At 42.7% G+C, this 22,832-nt stretch overlaps 1 long non-coding RNA gene and 1 pseudogene across 2 annotated transcripts; one reads left to right on the top strand and one right to left on the bottom strand.

Moving 5' to 3' along the window:
• Positions 1–199: 199 nt before the first annotated feature.
• Positions 200–8,832, top strand: LOC110990641 (uncharacterized). Its single transcript, XR_002599902.2, has 5 exons — positions 200–408; positions 2,789–3,266; positions 3,676–5,120; positions 5,530–5,825; positions 6,691–8,832. It is a non-coding gene; the product is annotated as an uncharacterized LOC110990641 (long non-coding RNA).
• On the bottom strand, positions 1,076–8,214 carry LOC147797805 (uncharacterized; annotated as a pseudogene). Its single transcript, XR_015427016.1, has 7 exons — positions 7,282–8,214; positions 6,674–7,169; positions 6,248–6,570; positions 5,902–6,104; positions 5,456–5,797; positions 5,205–5,363; positions 1,076–3,248 (listed from the first exon to the last, which is right to left on the bottom strand). The product of XR_015427016.1 is annotated as an uncharacterized LOC147797805 (transcript).
• Positions 8,833–22,832: the final 14,000 nt, after the last annotated feature.

Here is a 22,832-nt window from a genome sequence, read left to right as displayed (position 1 = left end):
TGCGCGTGCATGTCAAATTTCATTGATGACGCGGTCATTATTTGCTTATGAATATGCAATTTTGATCTTGATGAGTCATCCGTTGTCGTATCCACCAATAAAATAGCCATTTCGTAGTATTCATGAAAAGATTTCCATACCCTAATGATGCATTATTCATGAAAAAAAGAATTTGCTGAAAAAAGTAACTTTCTAGATAGTTTTGATTAAAAGTTACGAAATGTCAAAGTTTGGTGTTAGTTTTAACAGGAATATCACATTTTTGTCTTTGGTATGACTTCCTTCACATATATTTTAAAAACAGCATTTTTCCCAGGCATAAAATACTTGTTTTAATGAACTGCATGTCATGGCATTTCGTGTGGTCATGATAGCGACTGAGCTAAGATTTTTTTCTGCGTGAAAAAGGTAACCTTGAATATTGCCCGATTTAGCCCTTTTTTCGTAAATAGCTTTGAACTTGCAGTACGCCTGTGGAGGCATACTCTCTCAGACGCATAGAAAAAGTCATTTTGTTGATCTCTTCGATCGTAATATACGATAAAAAATTCATACTGTCAAGGCTTACATCGTGTTCAGGCATGTCATGGGAATGTTAAGACAGTGTGTTCCCATCATAATCCTTTTGAACGGACATGACAAACATGCATGACGAAACTGCGTCCGTAACAGTGTTTTGTTTTTCACGAAAAGGGTTAAACGGTTTTGGATACAGTTTATTGTTTGTGTAACCCTAAAGGAAGGAAAAGACAAGACTATGGGAAAGAGTATACGGACGCCACTTGACACACTGCACACATGACATGTATCATTGTATGAAACAAGTCTGAAAATTCTAAGTGTTTTCTTCGTAAAAAATTTGGTTTTTTCCCCTCCTAAATTGAAATTTTCTGGACTCATTTTTGCTTTCTGATGGCTAATAGGACACTGTAGGAAATAATTACTGGTGTCCGTTTGTGGAACTCTTCCTGATAGTGATGTACAATCATCACTTAAAGGCATGTTAACTCTTGACATTTTTTGTGTTTCTCTACCATGTACACCCTGCTGCAGACTATTACATGACTAAAGAGAATAACCTTTTCCCAATTTTCATATTTTATTGCAGTTAAGTAAGGAAACAACATGCAAACAACCTGTGAAAAGAAAATAAATGCACATGTTAGGGTTTTGTTTGTGTCGTCTTGATTGCAAAACTGAAAATCATATGGAAAATTGGCTGTTCAAGACGATACCATTTACTCTTGGCCTTGTGAAGTCATGAGACTAAATATCATGAAATTAGCCTCTAGTAGTTAAGAGAAACCAACTACTCAACCCACAGTGCCGCTCCCACATCATACACTGATAAATGCACGACTGTTCATAAAACACTGCAAATGAAATTTTGTCAACTTTGTGATGGGGGTAGACCTAAATGTTCTTTGAAACTACAGGTGGAAAGTGGCCTAATAGGTAATTTAAACTTAACCTGATATAGCCGCTACACTACTTAAGACTAATTCGAAATACCAGGGTAAAACCTATTCATACATAGCATACTATTACTAGCATTAGAATAATTAACAATCCCTTAAATCATGTTTAATTTATCCACTACTGACTACATAATGTACTACAAATGTGAAATACATGTAGATATTTTAAGAGTTTTCAACTCAACTAATTTTTTTCAGCACAAGATTAAACTTTTGAAATATTTCTGTTATACATTTAAAAGGTATAAAGGATGCTATTCGCAGAAAAATTACATAAAGGTGATGTGCAGGAATCTCATTTAAAAGTCCTACTTCCTAGTCCCTCTTTGTATTTTCGCTATACAATTCTAAATGAGTAAGACTTTCAAATCTCTTAATTTTAACTACTGTTATACAGTTATAAGGAATTTGAGCTGTTAATACATGTAGTGATATTCTGTTTAAAGTTTATCATATGAATAATAATGCAATTTACTTTACGAAATAATGTCAAAAGAATGTACTTTTTTGATTACATAAAATTAGTTTAAACACGATAAATTTATTCATTAGGTTAAACTTTTTTGAATAAACAGTGCCCGTGCTTGAAATCTAAAATTGCAGCATTATTAAAACAATACAGAAATCTTTGCAGAATACACAACATAAATTTGATACTCACCTTTTTAAAAAAAAATTACATTCAACTAGAAAACAATAAACTTCAGGATACTGAACAATGTAATGCATTTGCATACCACAAATAAAGAGGCAGAAAGTAGAAGCCGCTTTATATGTGAGATGCAAACATACATGAACATTGTTCAGTCTCTCAGCATGAAACTCACATGAAACTGTGACATTTCAACTTCATAACTTATTTACACTGTACACCTGCACATTTTATTTACACTGTACATTTGTGAAAACAACACTTGTTATGCATACACACAAACCTGTTACTTACCTGAAGAATTTATGTTGAGTGCAATCAGTCATTCAACAGGATCGTGTGATTGCATTGCGTTGTTGGTGAAATCAACGCTTAATCTTCCAATGTAAGAGTGATTTTTTGCAACCATAAATTATAAATTACGACGGCAATCATCAGAAGTTGAAATTATCAGTAGATCATACATCAACGAAAGCCGATCATGCAGAATTGAGTGATGGCACTCAACATTAAATTTTACACAGAAAGCACCAAATGAGTTCATCAGAGTCCACAGATTTCCTAGAGTTCCGTACAAAAATAAGAATGTTGGGGCAGGAACAGCCTAGAGTTCTTTCACAGTTCAAATTATTCACTAGAGTTCTTTATTCAAACAAAGATGATGGTGCGTGAGCCGGGCTGGTGAGAATCCAGTGCGTCCGGATGACAGACTGGAGAATGTCCTCGTCATCTCGCAGTCCTCGGACGTCACAACGCAGGGAGTTAAGATGGGCGTGGACCGACTCCCCTCCTTGCTTGCCGTGGAACCCTAGGCCGAAGTGCCACTGCCTGATCCAGGGGATGACATGGTCCTCAATTAGATGCATCTTCGGCGGAACAGTTTCAGTGGGAAACGCGGCCCGGAAGAATTCCAGGTAGTTCTTGCTGTCCTGGTCTAGTGCATCTACAGCTTGGTCATCCAGGATTGAGGAGGTGTTATACTTCCGGTGACAAGTGCCAAACAGGTGGAAAAGTTTGGCGTACTTGGCAGCGATCGTTCTTGCCTCAGGCACCAGGGAAGGGCATACTTGTTGGGTCTTGTTGATGATGGCCTCCGTCAGTCGCTTGATGTTCTCTTCCTGCAGTTTAAATACAAGGTAATACACATGTTCATTAGGTATAATGAACTCCATTTATGGGATTTATGTTTCTTTGTATCACAAAAAATTCAATACACAAACCTTGCAGCATTTATGTACATGATTCCCAACAAAGCTCTTCCCATGGTAGGCCTAGCGCTGCACCCGGAATTCCTGGAGTGTGATGTCAAGTTGACCAGCTAGAGGACCTTGCCCTGGCTTCAGCGCGGCCTTCTTCCTTAGGGTTGCAGCCTCCGCCAACTGCATTGAAAAAATTTATTTACTCATTAATTTATTTATCGTTTTCACTTAATTTTAGTCGGGAATAACTGATAAATTTGAGTTCTTGTTACCAGTTGTTCTCGTTGCTGCATCAATCCAGTCGTTGCAGTGATGTAATCCTGCATGTTTGCACTTCCCTCCTCAGATGTCAAGATGGTGTCGGTCAGTTGGTCTTCCATTAGCTTGAACTCCTCATCCAAGGCCTCTGCCTGCTGTTCTAACTTCCGGGCCACCTTCAACACGGAGATGAGCTTTTGGTAGCCAGAGCCAAGAGCCTGCAGGGAATCTTGCAGGACCTGAAATTAAACACCATCAGGATCCCTGCCATGAAGATGTTTGCTGCAAAGTTTCACCTCGGAATCTCTTGGACACACATCAGGGAATTGAAGAAATCTAAAATTGCAGCATTATTAAAACAATACAGAAATCTTTGCAGAATACACAACATAAATTTGATACTCACCTTTTTAAAAAAAAATTACATTCAACTAGAAAACAATAAACTTCAGGATACTGAACAATGTAATGCATTTGCATACCACAAATAAAGAGGCAGAAAGTAGAAGCCGCTTTATATGTGAGATGCAAACATACATGAACATTGTTCAGTCTCTCAGCATGAAACTCACATGAAACTGTGACATTTCAACTTCATAACTTATTTACACTGTACACCTGCACATTTTATTTACACTGTACATTTGTGAAAACAACACTTGTTATGCATACACACAAACCTGTTACTTACCTGAAGAATTTATGTTGAGTGCAATCAGTCATTCAACAGGATCGTGTGATTGCATTGCGTTGTTGGTGAAATCAACGCTTAATCTTCCAATGTAAGAGTGATTTTTTGCAACCATAAATTATAAATTACGACGGCAATCATCAGAAGTTGAAATTATCAGTAGATCATACATCAACGAAAGCCGATCATGCAGAATTGAGTGATGGCACTCAACATTAAATTTTACACAGAAAGCACCAAATGAGTTCATCAGAGTCCACAGATTTCCTAGAGTTCCGTACAAAAATAAGAATGTTGGGGCAGGAACAGCCTAGAGTTCTTTCACAGTTCAAATTATTCACTAGAGTTCTTTATTCAAACAAAGATGATGGTGCGTGAGCCGGGCTGGTGAGAATCCAGTGCGTCCGGATGACAGACTGGAGAATGTCCTCGTCATCTCGCAGTCCTCGGACGTCACAACGCAGGGAGTTAAGATGGGCGTGGACCGACTCCCCTCCTTGCTTGCCGTGGAACCCTAGGCCGAAGTACCACTGCCTGATCCAGGGGATGACATGGTCCTCAATTAGATGCATCTTCGGCGGAACAGTTTCAGTGGGAAACGCGGCCCGGAAGAATTCCAGGTAGTTCTTGCTGTCCTGGTCTAGTGCATCTACAGCTTGGTCATCCAGGATTGAGGAGGTGTTATACTTCCGGTGACAAGTGCCAAACAGGTGGAAAAGTTTGGCGTACTTGGCAGCGATCGTTCTTGCCTCAGGCACCAGGGAAGGGCATACTTGTTGGGTCTTGTTGATGATGGCCTCCGTCAGTCGCTTGATGTTCTCTTCCTGCAGTTTAAATACAAGGTAATACACATGTTCATTAGGTATAATGAACTCCATTTATGGGATTTATGTTTCTTTGTATCACAAAAAATTCAATACACAAACCTTGCAGCATTTATGTACATGATTCCCAACAAAGCTCTTCCCATGGTAGGCCTAGCGCTGCACCCGGAATTCCTGGAGTGTGATGTCAAGTTGACCAGCTAGAGGACCTTGCCCTGGCTTCAGCGCGGCCTTCTTCCTTAGGGTTGCAGCCTCCGCCAACTGCATTGAAAAAATTTATTTACTCATTAATTTATTTATCGTTTTCACTTAATTTTAGTCGGGAATAACTGATAAATTTGAGTTCTTGTTACCAGTTGTTCTCGTTGCTGCATCAATCCAGTCGTTGCAGTGATGTAATCCTGCATGTTTGCACTTCCCTCCTCAGATGTCAAGATGGTGTCGGTCAGTTGGTCTTCCATTAGCTTGAACTCCTCATCCAAGGCCTCTGCCTGCTGTTCTAACTTCCGGGCCACCTTCAACACGGAGATGAGCTTTTGGTAGCCAGAGCCAAGAGCCGGAGCATCATGATCGTCTTGGTCTTTCTCGGTTAGCACAGCTGCCGCTTGCATATCAAGGTCGTGGCATGCCCCTTTAAAGCTGTTGAAATGCTTGAGGTATAACCCGAGACTAATGTGAAGCCCGGGTGGGCAGACCTGTTGTCATAGAAATCAAGTGCAAAAGGTAAATTAAATTTTACACGCTCATTAAAAAAACATCAATCAACTACAAACCAAATATTATGAAATAAAATTAATACCTGTGTCAATGGGATGGCAACCATTGGCTCGTCAATCACGTTGTTGAAGTGTTTGGCCTTGGAGATATTGGAACCAGCTGCCTTGAATCTGTGGAGGTCTTGGTTCAGGGACTGCAGAGTTCTCTGCTGGGATGGTGGTCTTTCTCCACGGGGCAGCCGTATGTAGTCCTTGTTGATGCTACAGTACAGGCAACAGTGACGGCCTGTTTTAGGGAATTTAAAAATACTGTAAGTTTTCAGGAATTTCATGCAGTTGAAAATTAGTCACAAGAATTTTTGTTTCAATTCTGACTTAAAGTCAGAATTCTGACTTAAAGTCAGAATTGAAACAAAAAGCGTTATTTACCGCCAGCTCCGGTGATCCCATACACTCGGCAGAGATACTCATAATCCCCGAACATGAAGAGCCTGATGTTATGGCTCTTCCAAGTGCTCGACTGGAGTGCAGCAACTTGTTGGCGGAAGCGTTGAAGTCCCGTCTTCAGGTTGTCACTCGTGTCCCCCGCTGCAAAAGCACAGACAACAACGGTGTGCCTAAGAGAGTTGGGACGTTCAACATTGCCGACTTGAATCATTTGTTTAAAGGTCCCGCCTCCCTTGTCACCTCCGACTTTCACCCAAACCTCGTTGTGTGGGATGGTGCCCTTGTGCCAAGTGAGCTGTTGATGCCTGCAATATAAAGATGTGTACAGATAAATGCATATAAGTGCAGGTGTCTATTTTAATTCTTTCTTTGTGTAGCACAAATGTATAATGAAACTATTTTTCTTACTTCTCATACTCATCCAGTTGCTGTGTGACCTTGGGCACGAGGGGCTTCACACCAACGCGGGGGCTTGCTTGATGGTGACTCCTCTGTTGATTTCATCAGGGAAGGAAAAGGGAATGCTTTCAGCGAACAGGTTGTCGGCTATTACGTCATGTTGTTGGTGACGCATGGCCTGTTCACCTTCAGTTAAGATGTTCTAGCCCTTCAACCATTTCTTCAATTCCCTGATGTGTGTCCAAGAGATTCCGAGGTGAAACTTTGCAGCAAACATCTTCATGGCAGGGATCCTGATGGTGTTTAATTTCAGGTCCTGCAAGATTCCCTGCAGATTTTCTCGCAGGGAAGAGAGCTTGAGCTCATCTTTTTGCTGCATTTCTTTGTCATCCATGCTGACAAGACCTCTGGTGGTATCAAGAATCTTGGAACGCTGTCAGATGGTGCTGGAGGATGCCGCCCCACTGCTCTTCTGAGGTTGGGGAACACAAAGTGTCGTCAGAGGCTGTTAATAACAGAAGTAAAATTTATTTAATGATATGACAAAGATGCTTTAAACTATACTAAACTACATGTATATGTATTAAAAGGCGTGTATATGCAGTTTTAAATCTTACCAGGCCACCGGTTCTGTACTGTGTTGTCAATCCATCCTGTGACTGTGCCAGCTTGGTCTTCAAGATGTGGGTTCCCAGTTCTTCCATCACGGGGTCACAGGGGCAGTCAGGGGACGCTGAAGAAGACGGGAGACTGCACTCAGAGGTTCGCAAGACGTCGCATAAGAATGATCATGAAACACAAGAGAAGATGGGTTAATAGCAACAGAAGATTTATTATGTGTTTGGTAAATGTGTGAACTGACATCCCCCACAGTAACGCTCTCCTTGCATGCTGTACACTTCATCACCAGGCTCAGAAATAAGGATGCAAAGTAGCTATGGGGGGCGGTGACATACTTGAAGTGTACAGGTGCTTGGCAGTCGGGACAAGGAACTGTGGGTGATTCATAAGATTCAAAGTGCACTGCCAAGCACTCACGACAGAACAAGTGCGTGCAAGGAGTCTCCAGGGCATTGTCAAGCAACATGGTGCACAGTTTACATTCCACAGGGGCAGTGCTTGACAATGGCTCGAATTGGGGGATCCTATCCCTGGAGATTGTGGGGGAGGGGGGAGGCTAAGGAAATGTTCTCTGTATGCGGGGGGTGCTCGTGGCCGACCACAAGATGCTACCTTAGTCTTCTTTCTTCCTGGCTTGGACTGTTGGACAAACTTTGTATATACAGGGCAGGCACCAAGCCCGGGATGACTTTGCCAGTTAGGGGCAGTTTTTACCGCAGAAACAAACAGTGAACAATAACAAGAATGAAACATATAACGGGGGTGAATGTACTTGTCTTTGCTGACATCAATGTGAAATGTTGCCATGATCTTTTCGGCACTCGCACTACACAGTTTGGCACATTTACCACTTCTTGCCCCATTGATGACAGACATCGCCCCCCACAGAGTCTACATAACTTATCTAATATCACTTGATGGCTGTCCATTTCGCTGAAGGAACTGGAATTACAAAGGAGAGATAGAAAACAATTGTGTTTTCAGGAAATTATATCTCTGAAAATGTTGAAACGAACTCATGCAAAGAACCCCTGTCCTTTACTCTGTTATAACAAGTCGCAGAAACCAGAAAGTTTGTTGTAACCGGGAATGTTATTAAGTATTATGAAAACAAAAAATACATAATTAAATGAATTGGGATTCACAAAATTTTTCTTTCTTTATGACTTTTTTGCTGTAAAAATGTTAATACATGTATTTAGATGTCTTTTATAAGCACTGCACTTTTCAGTGTCCACCTTTGTTTTGCATGTATGTTCCTTCTTTGAATTGTTTATTTCATCTCCATGTCTGTTAAAGAATGAATTAAAATACAATGTGTGATTTTGGTTGCTTTGTACTTTTCATAATCATCTATGTAAATCTAATGATGAAATTCTTTACTTCAGCCTGCTTGACTCAACTTCAACTCAACTTCACTTCTCAAGGCATAGGTCTACTACTACTAGTACTACGAGGGCCTACGGTGACTTACTATATGGTGTGCCTTATCGTTTTGCGACAGAAAAGTAAAATTGTGCTGGCAAATAAATTTCCACGCACTTTAATTAATTGGCCTAGAGTTAACTTGTTAATCCTGTTGCAATGATGCCGAGATAAAAGGGGAGTTAGGCCTACTTAAGATGGTTAAACGTCAAGCCTAGCCTCCAAGGCTATGCCTAGCATAACTTCGGTCCTAGGCACAAGCTTAATCTCCAAAGTGCTGATTAAAAGGTAGGGCATAAGCCTAGGCTGAAACTTAAGTTGAGCAAGTTAAGCTGGGCCCTTTTTCTGTGATAACAGATCTCAGGCAAGCCTATGCTAAGGCTTCTGAGCTTGACGTTTATTCCTAGCCTAAACAGGCTATCTGCTTGATCTTCGACTCTTCATTCCTTTACTATAGTTCCCACAAACATTACCGATTACCGTGTTGCTTATACATGTATATTAAGAGGCCCGTGATGAAGCGCTGAATTGTGCAAAGCACCGTGTTGAGCGCGTGCAAGTACACCGACATTGCACCGCGATTCACGGTGCTTTGTCGTGAGCGCACACGGTGAGTTAGCGTTTCAACCTAAACATTGTGCATAATCCTTAACACATCCGCGTCAAAAGCCAAACGAGTTTTGCAACATCAAGCCAAGAATTTTTTTTAGCTGATTTCGTATTGTGGGCAGTTGATGGGGTAACAAATTCTGAAAAAGTCTATATCTAATATATTGCAATAAAAAATGCGGTTTCAGAGGAAAGAGAAGTTAATTTGGGGAATAAATTTCTTTTGTTTTTGTCAGCGGTTATTAAGAAACTAGACTTTTATAGCAAAATTGGTGCCAACTTACCTGGCAAACCTCCGTCCAAATCGGGTCCAGCGCTCGATATGATTGGTTGTGATTGTGAATATATTTTTGATTGGTCAATAGGATTCATTTGCATATACTGTTTATTCATGGGAATTTAGTTTCCCGCCAACTTTAAACGAATAAAATTTCGATTGCATCTTCAAAAATTTAAGAAATGCTTCCCGCTAGCAACGGTGTCAATCCCATAAGGGCGCTCTGCTTTTCTGAAATCTCGCGACGCGTCGCGGGAGTTCCTCATTAACATAATGAGCATGTTCAAACCGAATTCCCACGGGTGTCATATTACACGAACGATCGCGGGGAGCACCTTGCGCGCCCTCTGCGTTAGCCTGAGAGTACTCAAACGTTCCTCTGTTGCGTTGAAGTAAGTGTAATTTTGGAAAGAAGCAGAATAAATCTCGATGACCAGCAGTCCAAATGATACGGACCGCCCGTTTTGGAAAGTGAGTAAATTGTTAAGGTTGCATGTCGTGCAGCCCCAAGTTAACATGGAACAATTTAAATAAGGTGATATGACAGAGTCATGCAATGTTAATGAAATATTACCCGGATAATATATATATCTTAGACGATTCATGATACCAAAATTCTTGAGTTTTCTCCCTGGTTCATCAATATATTTTCATGTAATTTTTATCAATAGTAATACCCCCAAAATTAGTACTTCTAATTCTTTTTTCAATTTTTATTTACTTAACATCGTATTATTCAATAATACTTGTATCTGTATGACTGGTCCAAAATGTAAAATAATAAAATGTGATTTTAGGGCATCCATACATAAATTGTTAGCAAAGAGCCATTTACCAATTTTGTAAATTCCAAACTAAGGTTTTGACTTGCTTCATTTACTTAGTGCACAAGGTCGTATTACCGGCAAGTGAACAGAATGTCATACTGTGGGAGGGGCGCTATCTGGTGCAGGGAGCGCATGAATAGACACACCAGACAACCCTGGGCTCGGATCTCTGCTGGTGTTATTGCTATTTAATTTCAGTAGTAGACAGCCCAACAGCGGAGGCGACGGCAAACATGAGGAATGCCCCTGCCACCGCATGATGGCGCTGTTGCTACACACCAGCATACTCGCAATTATATGTGCAACATGCATGACATCCCTCACAATACAATCTGAGGTTTACATGTCGTTGATACAGAGATTAAAGAGTTGAGGGCCCGGCACAGACCTATACTCCACAGGTAATGACTCATTTGGTAGAATTTACACAAATAACATTGTTGTCTGTTACCAAAAGGTCCAGCACTGTTCCTCGCACACCATAATACTCAAATTCACTGATTAAAGTTTCAAAATCTTTAGAAAAATCCAGAAATACCCCTAAGGAGACATTTGATCAATCCCCCTATATATTTTATTAATTCCCTAATATACTGCTAGTTTTGAAGAACGTTTGACTTTAAATTAAAATTCTGGTTCAGAAAGAATCTTGTTATCATTAATGAAATATATTACTCTCTAGCAAGTAAGTCTTTCAAATAATTTACACATAGGCTACACAGTATTGATACTGGTCTGCAGTGAGTCCTGTTGTGGGTAAATCCCGTTTAGTAGATCGGTTTTATCAGCATATACTCAAGCTGTCGAACACTTATTCAACATATCTGCAAGAACCTTTGCTAATGAATACATTGCCTGTTTGATAAATGAATTTAGGTCATCAGTTGGGATCCTTAAGAATTTTCTTTGTACATGTAGATGGTTTTTACAGAAAATAGAATTGTAAATGGCATTAGATAAACACGGAGATTTTATTCTTATCATAAAATCTAGTAGTGGAAAATTTTTGTAATATCGTTGTTGAACTAGTACTGAAAAGAAATCATACATAGAGTATATCACTGATTGGTGTAACATAATTCCAGTTCAATTGTCTTGAAATCATTAGTAAAATTTTCGATATAAGTGTCATTAAAGCTACGTTTTACTCATTTTCTGCCAATTCTGCATATAGAACTTTCTTATTTGTTATTTGTAACTAGGAACACTTGAGGATGATCAGTATCATCAGTCGTGATGAATTTTTTGCAAGATCATTGGTTAAAATATTGTCTATGAGTGTTGCTCAGTTAACACTGCTCAGTTGTCAATGGTCTCAACAGTCTAAGGGTGAGATTTTGTACACTGTTGTCAGTATCATATTCCATTATGTTAATATGAAGATCACCCGTGATTTAGCACTTTGTTTTATTAGGTATGAGCGACAAAATTGTATAGACAATTTCTGTTACTCGGCACACCAGGGGGGGGGTTGTAGACAAATCCTATTATAACATTTGCTTTAACTGTAATAATCAATTCCAATAAAACATACTTTGATATCTCAATTATACTCAGTAGGTCATTGCAAGTTTTATAAACCAGGTCTATTTGTACATAAAGCGCAACCCGGTTTCCTATTCTACTTGCCCCCTGCGATAGTATAATGTGGAATTCGTGATGGAGGGACATATACGTAGGGTACAATCATTAAAATGCGCCAATTTCATATCTGTGTTATGGAAATTGTAAGTTTATCCTAATCATGGGTGATGTCCAGGATATCAAAATTGCTCTATGGTGAAAAACCTCTCAACCATCGAATACAACAGGTCAACAGAACAACCTGGATAATAATTGTTTGTCTCACACTCAAATACGTATAAGTGAAAACGAATAACAAAAGCTGATTGACGGTGCATGCTTGCTCAGTGTTTTTCTCAAAACGATAAGATTTGTACCATCCATCGCAGATAAGAACTCGTCAGATTTACTACATAAATCGAACAGTACTTTGGGAAGTGGCACCTGATGAGTACTAGTGGAAAATCTTCTCATTACATCAACGCCTTGCTTCATGAAGAGTTGGAAAGTTGCTGATTCTATCCATATGCTGTCATTTTATCATGCCAAGTGAGGAACTTGTGTTCGTGATCTAAGTGAATTAAAACACCATCAATATCACTGTAATCCCTGTGTTGTCCAGCGAAGTATTTCTTTGCTAAATGATTCAGGCAGGGACCTGCAAGCAGACATTCACAGTTTTCTGCTTGTGCGTATGTCTACTTTGAAATGTTTCTTTCCAGAATCCCTCCATGGGGGCCCCTTCTTACTTGTAAGAATTCCTGACCATGCCTAACGGGTCCGTTAGCTTACATCAGAGGGGGGGAGTAGCACTCAAGCCCCAGGCTCCATTTTCCCCGTTCCCCAGGTTTACAAAACACCATGGATCCCCACAAAGCGGGCAACAAGTGGCAAATGTCATTCCTTGGTGGCTCTGGTTCCATAATACTCAACAATGGTATTGGGGTACATTTTGCTAACTTCAAGAAGATAATTGACGGAAATGCCAGTACATCAACTCTTCATGAATCCTTTCGTTTGACCGCAACTTATGTCAAAATTATGCCAGAAATAATGCAATCGTGGCATTTGCTGTCAATGACCCCGGTAAAGAGGAATTTTGTACACGATATCTGCACTAGGGTAAGGCCTTGATCACCTGAAATTTTAAAGGAGACAGAACAACGTCATTAAAATATAAATTGATAAATTGAAGTTGTTGCAAAAGAATGCTCCTTCATCCCTACATCACAAAAAAGGATCTTTTGATTAACCACGCTAAATGCAAAAGATTTGAGGAGACTCTTTTCATTACTGTGTTGGAGTCAAGTTTACAAACATAGTGAATCAAGTCCAAGTCGAATTCACTACAAAATGCACTTACAAATCTGCTGAAAAGTCCTGTCAGCCAGCAGAAACCTGTCAACAAGTACCCCACGTAGTTTCAGCGAGACATTGTTTTATGCGCATGTGCAACATAATGTTCCTTGCCCACGTGAACTGAACATGGCTGCCCATTGATCACGGTTTTGAGCTCAGAATGTATTGGGTATCATCATCTCAAAATTGACGTTTTTCCTTTTTTCATTGCAATTGATAGGAAATTTAGACCTTCCAATTTATTTTATGAAAGTATAACTTCAAAACGACCGATATCTCTCGATTTATCTGGGATTTTATTGGCGGCGTCTACTGCGAATGTAATTGATAAAAATGAAAAAACCACTAGTTTGTGAGGTGGAAAAATGGCACATTTCTCCACTTTTACAGACCCCTTCACCCAAAAATATATGTTTGGAAAAACTAAAAATGTGCGTGGGATGAATCCAATATGGGCAAGGTGTCCTGTTAAAGAAAACGATAAGTTTTTTTATGCGTTTTCAACACCTACAGTGCCCTCCTTATAATGTACATGTACGTACCGAGAAAAAACATACGTTTTTGAGTCATCAAAAACCACACAGGGGGATACCACGCCAAGGTAAAGGGAGCTGGCCCATTCATGTGATAAAAACAAACAGCCTTGTGCAAAAAAAGAGCACTCGAATGGTCCTTTACCTAATTATGCAACCCCCACGGTCCTAACCAGTACAAAGAGCTTCACTTCAGCTCATGTATCATCACACTGACTTGGAAAGACAGTTGCATTAAAGTTGGTGATGGTGTTGGGATCGTAGGCAACATTTTGTTAGGTGACCAGATAATCGTCATCTATGAACTTTTCAAAGTGGTAGATAATTAACTTCACGACCCCGTTGCCATCGGGATGTCTTGGCATACACAAGGTAAACGGGCTAGATGGTGTACTGCATTCATGCTCCACGGTAGATATTAGATGCAAGTGTGCAATATTCCCTTGCAGAAAGGCCCACTTAGTTGTAGCCTTAAATCATTAGGTCTTTTGAATCTGTAAATAGATGCATCAAAAGTACTTTTTGACCATTGTTATTTTTAAATTAGATTTTTCTTTTCTGCCAGTTTCAAGAAACATTCCTTGAAATTTGCACTTTTTATCCCCGTCTCCAAAAGCATGGCTTTTAGAAATTAATACTTTGAAATGATCTGAGGCAGCAAATATGTAAAGTTCCTTAACCTGATTGAAGATATTATGTCACTCAGTATCTATGCAGTGATCGAGTTTGTTGAAGAGCAGGCGGTTGCATTAGCAGCAAATAGCTGGTTGGTGGACTATGAGACATCTGTAATGTGGCCGCCTTATAAGTCACAGAAAAGGGTAGACAAAGCAGTGCAGAAGCGTGAACCACCAACAGATGGATATCAGAAGTTTCCATGCCGTGTTTTATACAAAACCAGTAAGTTTCAAACAGGGTAATTACAAATTGCTCCACATGTGTAACCCCCACATTCAAAATAAAGATCTATATGTTTGCACATTTCTCTCTTAGAAATCCTTTTACAAATATTGTGTAGCCCCCCTGTTTCATCATTTAAAATCATTTACATGTTTAATTGATCATAAATGCATGTTTGTATCTCTTGATCTAGAGAAAGATGGTAGGTTGAATGAAATTGCAAATGGTTTTACCATTGTGGGGGTGAGAATCTAAGCCTAATGTAAAAAACTGATAATTCAGGATCAGGAATTTTGTTTACCAGGCAACTTCTACAAAGTATTTATAGGCAAACTATTGATATTGGCATATTTCCTGTTTTGTTTTTGAAGGTTATTATGAAAAAAAGGTTTGGCAAAAGTGAGGAAGGCAGAGGACGTTTCAGATTTGGCCACAGATGCTGAATGTGCTGTATCCCTGCAAAGAGGAAGTCAACGTAATGATTCAAACAGTGTTTAGATCGGTTACGAAAGCTTAATAAAACTAAATTGGAGTTGTCACAGTCAAATCGATCACTGAATAATGAACTTGAATACATAAAGATCCCATATTTGATAACAGAAAATGAAAAGTACGTACCTGTGAGATGAAAAAGAAGATTTTCTTTGGACCTTTTGTTTCACAGAAATTTTGCTCATTGACTTTTTATGACATGTCAATGAGACAAGATGAAGAGCGCCCTCTATCTTCCAAAAGTCACAAGTATACCTAAAAAAAGTTGGGGGCCCTCAATTCTGATATGATTTAGAGAGAATTTGATGTACGTTGTTCAAATATGGCAAAATACATTTACTCAGGAAATAGGAGGCTGGTAAAGGGAATGAGGGGCTGGTAACACACTTCCTGCCCAAAAGAAATGTCGTCCCCGACATTGAACTCTGACATCCACTAGAACAAAAGTTCAGGAGCCCAATCATCGAGTCTGTTCTTGGTCCATCATCTAATTCTAATGTTCCCATAGCATTGACGATGACTGAAATCCAAGGTGATCACAGGTGGTACCGCTTTATGCGTCCTCTAACGCACATCACTGAATGGGCTTGAATGGACACCCACCTGCGTGAAGTGAATGCAGCAGTCAGTTTGTACAAATGTCTGGTGGCACAGTTAGGCTCCTTGACTGGGGGACACACTCAACCACTTCCTGTGATACTCGGTGGTTCTCCTCGTCCCTGCTGCAGCAATTCAGTCACATCTCCTTCCTGAGCTTGCCATACTTGCAGTGTCATTTGCACAATCAATTTACAGTCATTTAAAGTTTATCAATATTCTAAACAAGTCCATTTGTGTAGGTTCATCACTTACATACAAGCAGTCTGCCATGGCTGTGTTTGCTGTGGTCCTGCAATTCCATGGACATACCTTGGATTGGCACTATTGTTGGATACCCTACTGCTCCATCAGCCCATGGGAGAAGGATCCCATTCGGAGGCCAATACCGGAACATTGGAGGTGCTGGTGCCATCAGGGCATGCTGCAGTGGTGGTTGGAGTTGTGGAACACCATACTGCAACTGATTTGGTAAAGTTAGCTGGTTTACCTGTACTGCCGAAGCGTATGGTGGCTCAATCGAAACAGGCATGCACGCAGCATCAGGGGTGCCAATCTGTCGATAGCAAAAGGTGTTGGGTTGTTGGCGTAACCGCGTGGACCGCCTCTCTGCCTTGTGCATCCCACCATGTTCCCCTGCTACTGGTTGCGTCACCGGCTGGGTCTCGGGCTGGATCACAGGCTGGGTCAGGGGCAGTGAGACACTGTCATCAGGTAGTGCAAAAGTATGTGACTGTTGTTTCGGAGTAGATCCCTCATCCGACTCTAACACCTCTACGTATTCATGTAGGTAGTCGTCGTCTTACTCATCAGAGCCCTCCGGTTTTCTGATGGTTCTTTCCGACCTCCGTGCTCTTGCCCTTGTCAAAGGCCTTTTGGTATTTGAAGTTGGACTTTCCATTGGCACTCTGTGTACATCAGTAGATAGAAAATCACAAGGCAGAAGGAGGTTACGATGGATTCTGTCTTCGGGAGTCAGCTCATACACGGGTAAATCACCTTTCTGGGCAAGGACAACGTGCACCTTATCCTCATAATATGACTGCAACTTTCCTGGACCTCCTGGTGGGACACAGTTTTTCAACAGGACTCTGTCGCCAGGGGAGAGACATGGGTGTGCAGCTTTTTCGTCATAGCATGTCTTGCCCTTCTCTGCAGACTTCTCTGCATTCTTTTTTGCCAGATCATACGCCTCAGTCATGCGTGCCTTCCACTGATTGACGTACTCGGTTCGGCTCTCGGATGTGTCGGGCTGATCAGTGGATAATCCAAAAGCAAAGTCAATGGGAAGTCTTGGTGTTCGTCCACAAAAAGAAGATAATGTGGTGAAAAACCAGTAGCTTCATGTCGGGTATTGTTGTATGCATGAACAACCTTATTCAGGTAACGTTTCCAATCCCTCTTCTGGTCCTCAGTCAAGGTTTGCTGCATGGATAAAAGGGTACGGTTAAATCTTTCGACTTGACCGTTCCCTTTCGGGTGGTATGGGGTAGTGCGCGAGCCATCAACACATGACAACTGTCCCAATCTTCCGAAGAGATGATTTTCTATTTCCTTTCCCTGATCATGATGGAGTCCTTTTGGGTACCCGAACTTGAGGATGAAATCGTTATAGACTTTATCAGCTGCCGTTCGTCCCGCTTTGTTTGATTTGGGATATGCCTGAGCAAACCGGGTGAAGTTATCCATCACTACTAGCGTTGTACTCATCACCACCCTTGCTTGGTTCCAAACGAAGGAAGTCGATACTAACAAGTTCAAATGCTCTCGTCGGTCTTGCTGGAGGTTTCTGTCTGATACAGGTACACTGCTTGGTGATGTACTCCTCGACAAAGGCTTCCATGTAGAACCGCTCTCGGGCGAGATGGAGAACTCTATCCGATGCTAAATGGCCCATATTATCATGAAGTTCCTTGCAGACAAGGAATTGCAACTTCTGGGGGATGACTTGCTCTGATCCGATTTTGGTAGTTCTCCTCAGGATGCCGTCTTTTCCTACGACCAGTTTTTTCCACTCATCGTCATGGTTCGGGTGTCTGGTTCCTCACCTTCTCGATCACGACTGTTGGGCCATCTCCCTTTAGCTCTGTACTTGATAATCCTTGCTGGGCATCTCTGATCTCGCTTTGATCAAATGGTTTGCCATCAGATGTAAGTTCTTCATTTAGTTGGTCCACAACACTGGGATTGACTGCCAGTGAGCTTGCCAATGCATGGTCTGTCTCCTGCTGCATTTGTATACCCTCAACAGCTGCTTCCATCACTGAAGGCGATATTTCTTCAGTACAGACATCTTCCAACTTGTCTGCCGGAATTGGCATACGTGACAGCGCATCTGCATCACCGTTGTCTCTTCCCGGCCTGTACTTGATGGAGAAATTGAAATCCGCGAGTTCACTCACCCAGCGATGTCCTATGGCATTAAACTTGGCAGTGCTCAAAACGTATGTAAGTGGGTTGTTATCCGTGAATACTACGAAGGATATTGCATAAAGTAGATATTCCCGGAAGTGTTCAGTTATGGCCCACGTCAAGGCAAGGAATTCAAACTTCCCAGAATGCATGAAGTAATTCTTCTCGGCTGGTGTCAAAGCACGAGACCTTCATGGGGCCCCCTTGCTTCTGGTCCAAAACTGCACCCAAACCCTCCTGGGAGGCATCAGTGTGGACGATGAAAGGCAGTTCAAAGTCTGGATACGTCATCACAGGTGCCGAAGTCAGCTCATCTAGGAAGGTATTGATGATTCCCTGGTGCTGTGGTATCCACACTATCGGTGTGCTTGATGGTGTTTGTCCACCCTTGCCAACTTGCTTCCAACTTTGGGTTTCTGTCTGTCTGGGTGAGAGGTTGTCTTGCCCTTTTCTTTCCGGTTTATGGTGAGCAGCTCAAAATAATGGTCTTGCACGTTTTGCATAATCTTGCAGGTAGCGCCAATTGTAACCAGTCAAGCCGAGTAGTTTCCTCAACTCCCCTACTGTACGTGGAGTGTTCTGCTTCAGTTTCTAGAGTGCCTCTGCTTCTTTCGGATCTGGCTTATAACCTTCAGCTGAGATTATCCGCCCCAAGTAGCGGACCTTGTCTTGAAAGAGGTTGCATTTCGCAGCCTTCAATTTCACTCCATGCTGACGGAGTTGCTGGAGAACTCTTTTGAGGTTAGTTACATGGTCTTCAAAGGTGGCACTGAAAACAGTTATGTCATCTAAGTAGACTTCACAGATGTCATGGTTCAGGCGATGCAATGTTTTCTCCCTACAGCGCTGGTATGCAGCTGGTGCATTCTTTAACCCAAAAGGGATCGGAACCCATTCATGTAGGCCAAAAGGGGTGACAAATGCCGTCAATGGCCTTCTCTCGTCCGCCATGTAGCATTGATGGTACGCCTTTCTTTGATCCAATGTGGCCAGTCCCTTGCCTTGAAACTTTTCGACGGTCCATTCTTCTCCGTCTGCGCCGGTTGGCTTGACGTACAACAGGCCCGGGTTGGCTCTCCCCGGAATCCATTTCGTGTGCAAGTGGTAGTTGGGCAAGAAATCACTCAGATCGTCTCCGTAAGGCTCAGCGCTGTGAAGTGTTCTCTTGACAAACTCGTCAATGTTGCTGGCTTTTAAAGCCTCCTCCATTTGCATAAACTTCTTGGGAAGCGCTGTTGGCCAATAGCCTGGGTTTAGATTCGTCCACGAGTGCGTTAGGGGTGTACCCACATCTTGGTTAAAATATTTGGTGTGTCCTCTGCGCAGGTTGACTACAGCCCATTTCTCAATTTCGTCTAGCACCCCTTGATCTAAATCTTTAATGGTATGTTCGTACATGTAGTTCTTGACGTACATGTCCACGTTTTTGGTCACCTGTGGTAATTTCATCTCGCTTTGTCGAAGTAGTTCACTGGCTTGGAAATTCAAATTGGGCTGTTCGTCATCACCGGGTATCTGTCGGTGATTTCCTTCCCACCAATCGTCTTCATCCATAAAGACTTCGTAGTGGTTGAGGTTACTCAGAAAATTGGTTACCAGTTTGACGGCTCCTCCTACGGAAGTCACTTCATCAATCATGGGTACTATATCGTTGATGGTAAATCCTTGTGATGCAATTCTCCAAGCGCCGTGCAGCATATTGATCATACCAAATTGATGGGGTGTCATGCTCGATCTCAAATACTGGTAGGGGATGGAATGCATCCCGTGGTTGAGCACCCATTTTCCTCCTTCTTTGGAGATACCTTCGTTTCGGGTGACTTCGAGGTAATGGGTGAAAGTCTTTTCAAAGTAGTGGCCGCCCTGTCCAGATCCTCCAGCACCGCTATCGTGTTGAGTAGGATTATCTCCGACGCCCTGCTCTCGGCTCCCAGGAGCATTCGCCTCAGACGACGCCATATCTTCCTCTGTTCGTGGTCTTTTGGGACGTCCCGGGCCTGGTTTAGTGCTTCCACCAGTCGGCGAGCTAGGTCTCTTGTCAGGTCGTGAATCACTCCTACTCGGTAAGTCAGGCTGCTCTCGATCAGTTCCATCCGGTTCTGCTGGCGGTTCAGGTTCATCTGGCGGTACTTGTGGTTGTACCGCGCCTTCTGGTTCGTCGGGTGGGGGTTGTGGCTCTGGTGTGTGCGCATGCTCAGGTTGTGGTCCGTAGTGGTCACGTGGTCCCGCCGTGGGTGCCGGATCTATTTGCGATACCGGTTCTACGGGTGCTACGGGCGCATCTCGACTCTCTTCTCCAGGATCTTCGGTATAGTATGTTCTATACGTGAGCGGTTGCCACGGCGCTCCTTGTGCACTGTATATATCTCGCCATCTTTCTGCTTCTTCCATATAGTACCAAGACGTCTTGAGTACTTCCAACTTGTCTTCCATCCATCGTCCCAGGTCATCACTGGACCATTCGATATATCCATAGCCAATAGGAGGTGGTGTAGCCGAATCCTTGCGGTAGATGTTTTCCCATTCTCTATTGCCATAGCGTCGCAGGGCATCGTTGATTTCTCCCGGCAGATAGGACTTGTCGACATGCGTATGACCCGTTTGTATGGTATTTTCTCCCGGACTGTAATGTATGTACTTGCGTTAATTGGTGCCAGTAACGCTGGTAAGACCTGGCTAGCAACCAGCCTGGCTGACCTATGTGTACATGTGGGTGAGATCACCTGTGGTGCGTCAGGGTATGCCTTCCTGTGGGCCGAGTGCCCCGATAAGAGATTAATAATCTTGAACGAACCCTACTTGGACAAGGCCATAATTGAAAAGGCTAAGGTGGTTCTAGAAGAGAGTGAAACGATGGTGCCCGTCCAGCACCAAAAGGAAGCGTTCCTAAGACGAACACCAGTGATTGCAACAGCCAATCACGAGCTTTGGAAATGGGCCCCGTCCGAACAAGAGGCCATAGAAAACAGGTGCCTCCTCTATAGGAACTTGAAGGCATGCCCCCTTTTGGCCAAGGTGACCAAAAAATGCCACCCATGTGTGTGGAATTATCTCATTGAACAGTTACGGGAGGATGACATATCAATACGCGGGGGGGGGAAGCTAGAGAGGGTGGAAGTACAACAAGTAGTATTAGAACAGCTCCCAGTCGAGCAGGCAGCACCACTTCATCATGCCACACTTCATCCGAGAACGACAGCCCGATACCGCCGACACCTCCGGCCCCCAAGCGCCAGCCCCTGCACCTGAGCCCGGGACACGAGATAGCACTCAAAAGGAGGAGGCTGTTTCCGAAATCAACAGAGACAGGAGATCAACCAACCGTAATCTCCGAAACCCCACACACCAGCAATACCACAAGCCAAGCCCACCGAGTTTAAACCCGAACAACCCTGGCGGCTTTGATTATGTTAATTGGTCATGGCAGTCTGGTGCCATACCATCCATGCCTGGTGTGGAGCCACTTCATACAAGCACCGAGTCAGTCCAGAGTCAAGAGATACATGACGTCACTATGATAACCGCAATCAGTCAGGAGGCCCCACAGGATGTGACCATGGTAACGGCCTCCCAGGACCTCTACTCACAGCACTATGAGCCACCGGCCGAGGTGATTAAAACCTACACCATAAAGGACACCCTATCGGACATTGAGAACGAGGTGATCACAATCAGCTCCGAAGAGGACCAAGAACTCCTCAACGTGTGCCAAATAATTAACGAAGCCAACCAAGTGCGAGAAGCAGCAGAGGCGGAACGAAGAGCACTGCCTGCCTGCATAGAAAGTTGGGACAGGGAGACCAACGACAGAGAACCAACAGCATGGGACACAGTGACCGATTGGGTCAGAGACCCACTGTACGGCTATCAAGCCATATACCATAACGATTTGTAAATAAATATCTACTAAATTAATTTATATATATATAATAATTTCGGAGAAGTAATTTGTCACCCCCAGTATTGTGTTAATTTCGAGGGGAGTAATATTGTAATAGGGAATGGGATACACAAACAATGAGAGACCCCCGGAGAGAAAATGAGAACCGGTGGGGATTACATCAAAAACAAGTGTCAGTGTACTGGTTTTGTTTTCCGACCCCCCTCCACTCCGCTGCGCTGCGTGGAGCCTCAGGAATGGGGTTGGGTCTTTCCAAATCAATAACCTTATTGGATCAGGTTGACTCAGGAGTGGACGTGACGTATCGGACACGTGACCCGCGCGCTCTCCTCTGCGCTGCGCTACGCGGAGCGTCAACGCGCGGGTAAACCTATATAAATAAATGTCTTGCGTCAGGTGGACTCAGTAGGAGAGCATGCATCTAGCACGCGAGGTTCTCTGGTGTATAACGCTTGCGCAAACGGCGTGTCTCTTGTGGCATGTCAATCAGGTGGCGATAGCTGTACAACCAGAAGAACCAGAGCCGCCAGATGAACCAGAGCCGCCAGCCGTGCCGGATGGAGCTGATCGAGAGCAGCCTGACTTACCGAGTGGGAGTGATTCACGACCTGACAAGAGACCTGCCGAACCGACTGGTGGAAGCACTAAACCA

This window comes from Acanthaster planci, linkage group LG10 (assembly GCF_054643075.1).
Source record: "Acanthaster planci isolate LZ-2023a linkage group LG10, COTS_SCS, whole genome shotgun sequence".
NCBI classification, from domain to species: Eukaryota; Metazoa; Echinodermata; class Asteroidea; order Valvatida; family Acanthasteridae; genus Acanthaster; species Acanthaster planci.
Note: the sequence above shows the minus strand (reverse complement) of the source record. Positions and strands in the feature narration are given on the sequence as shown.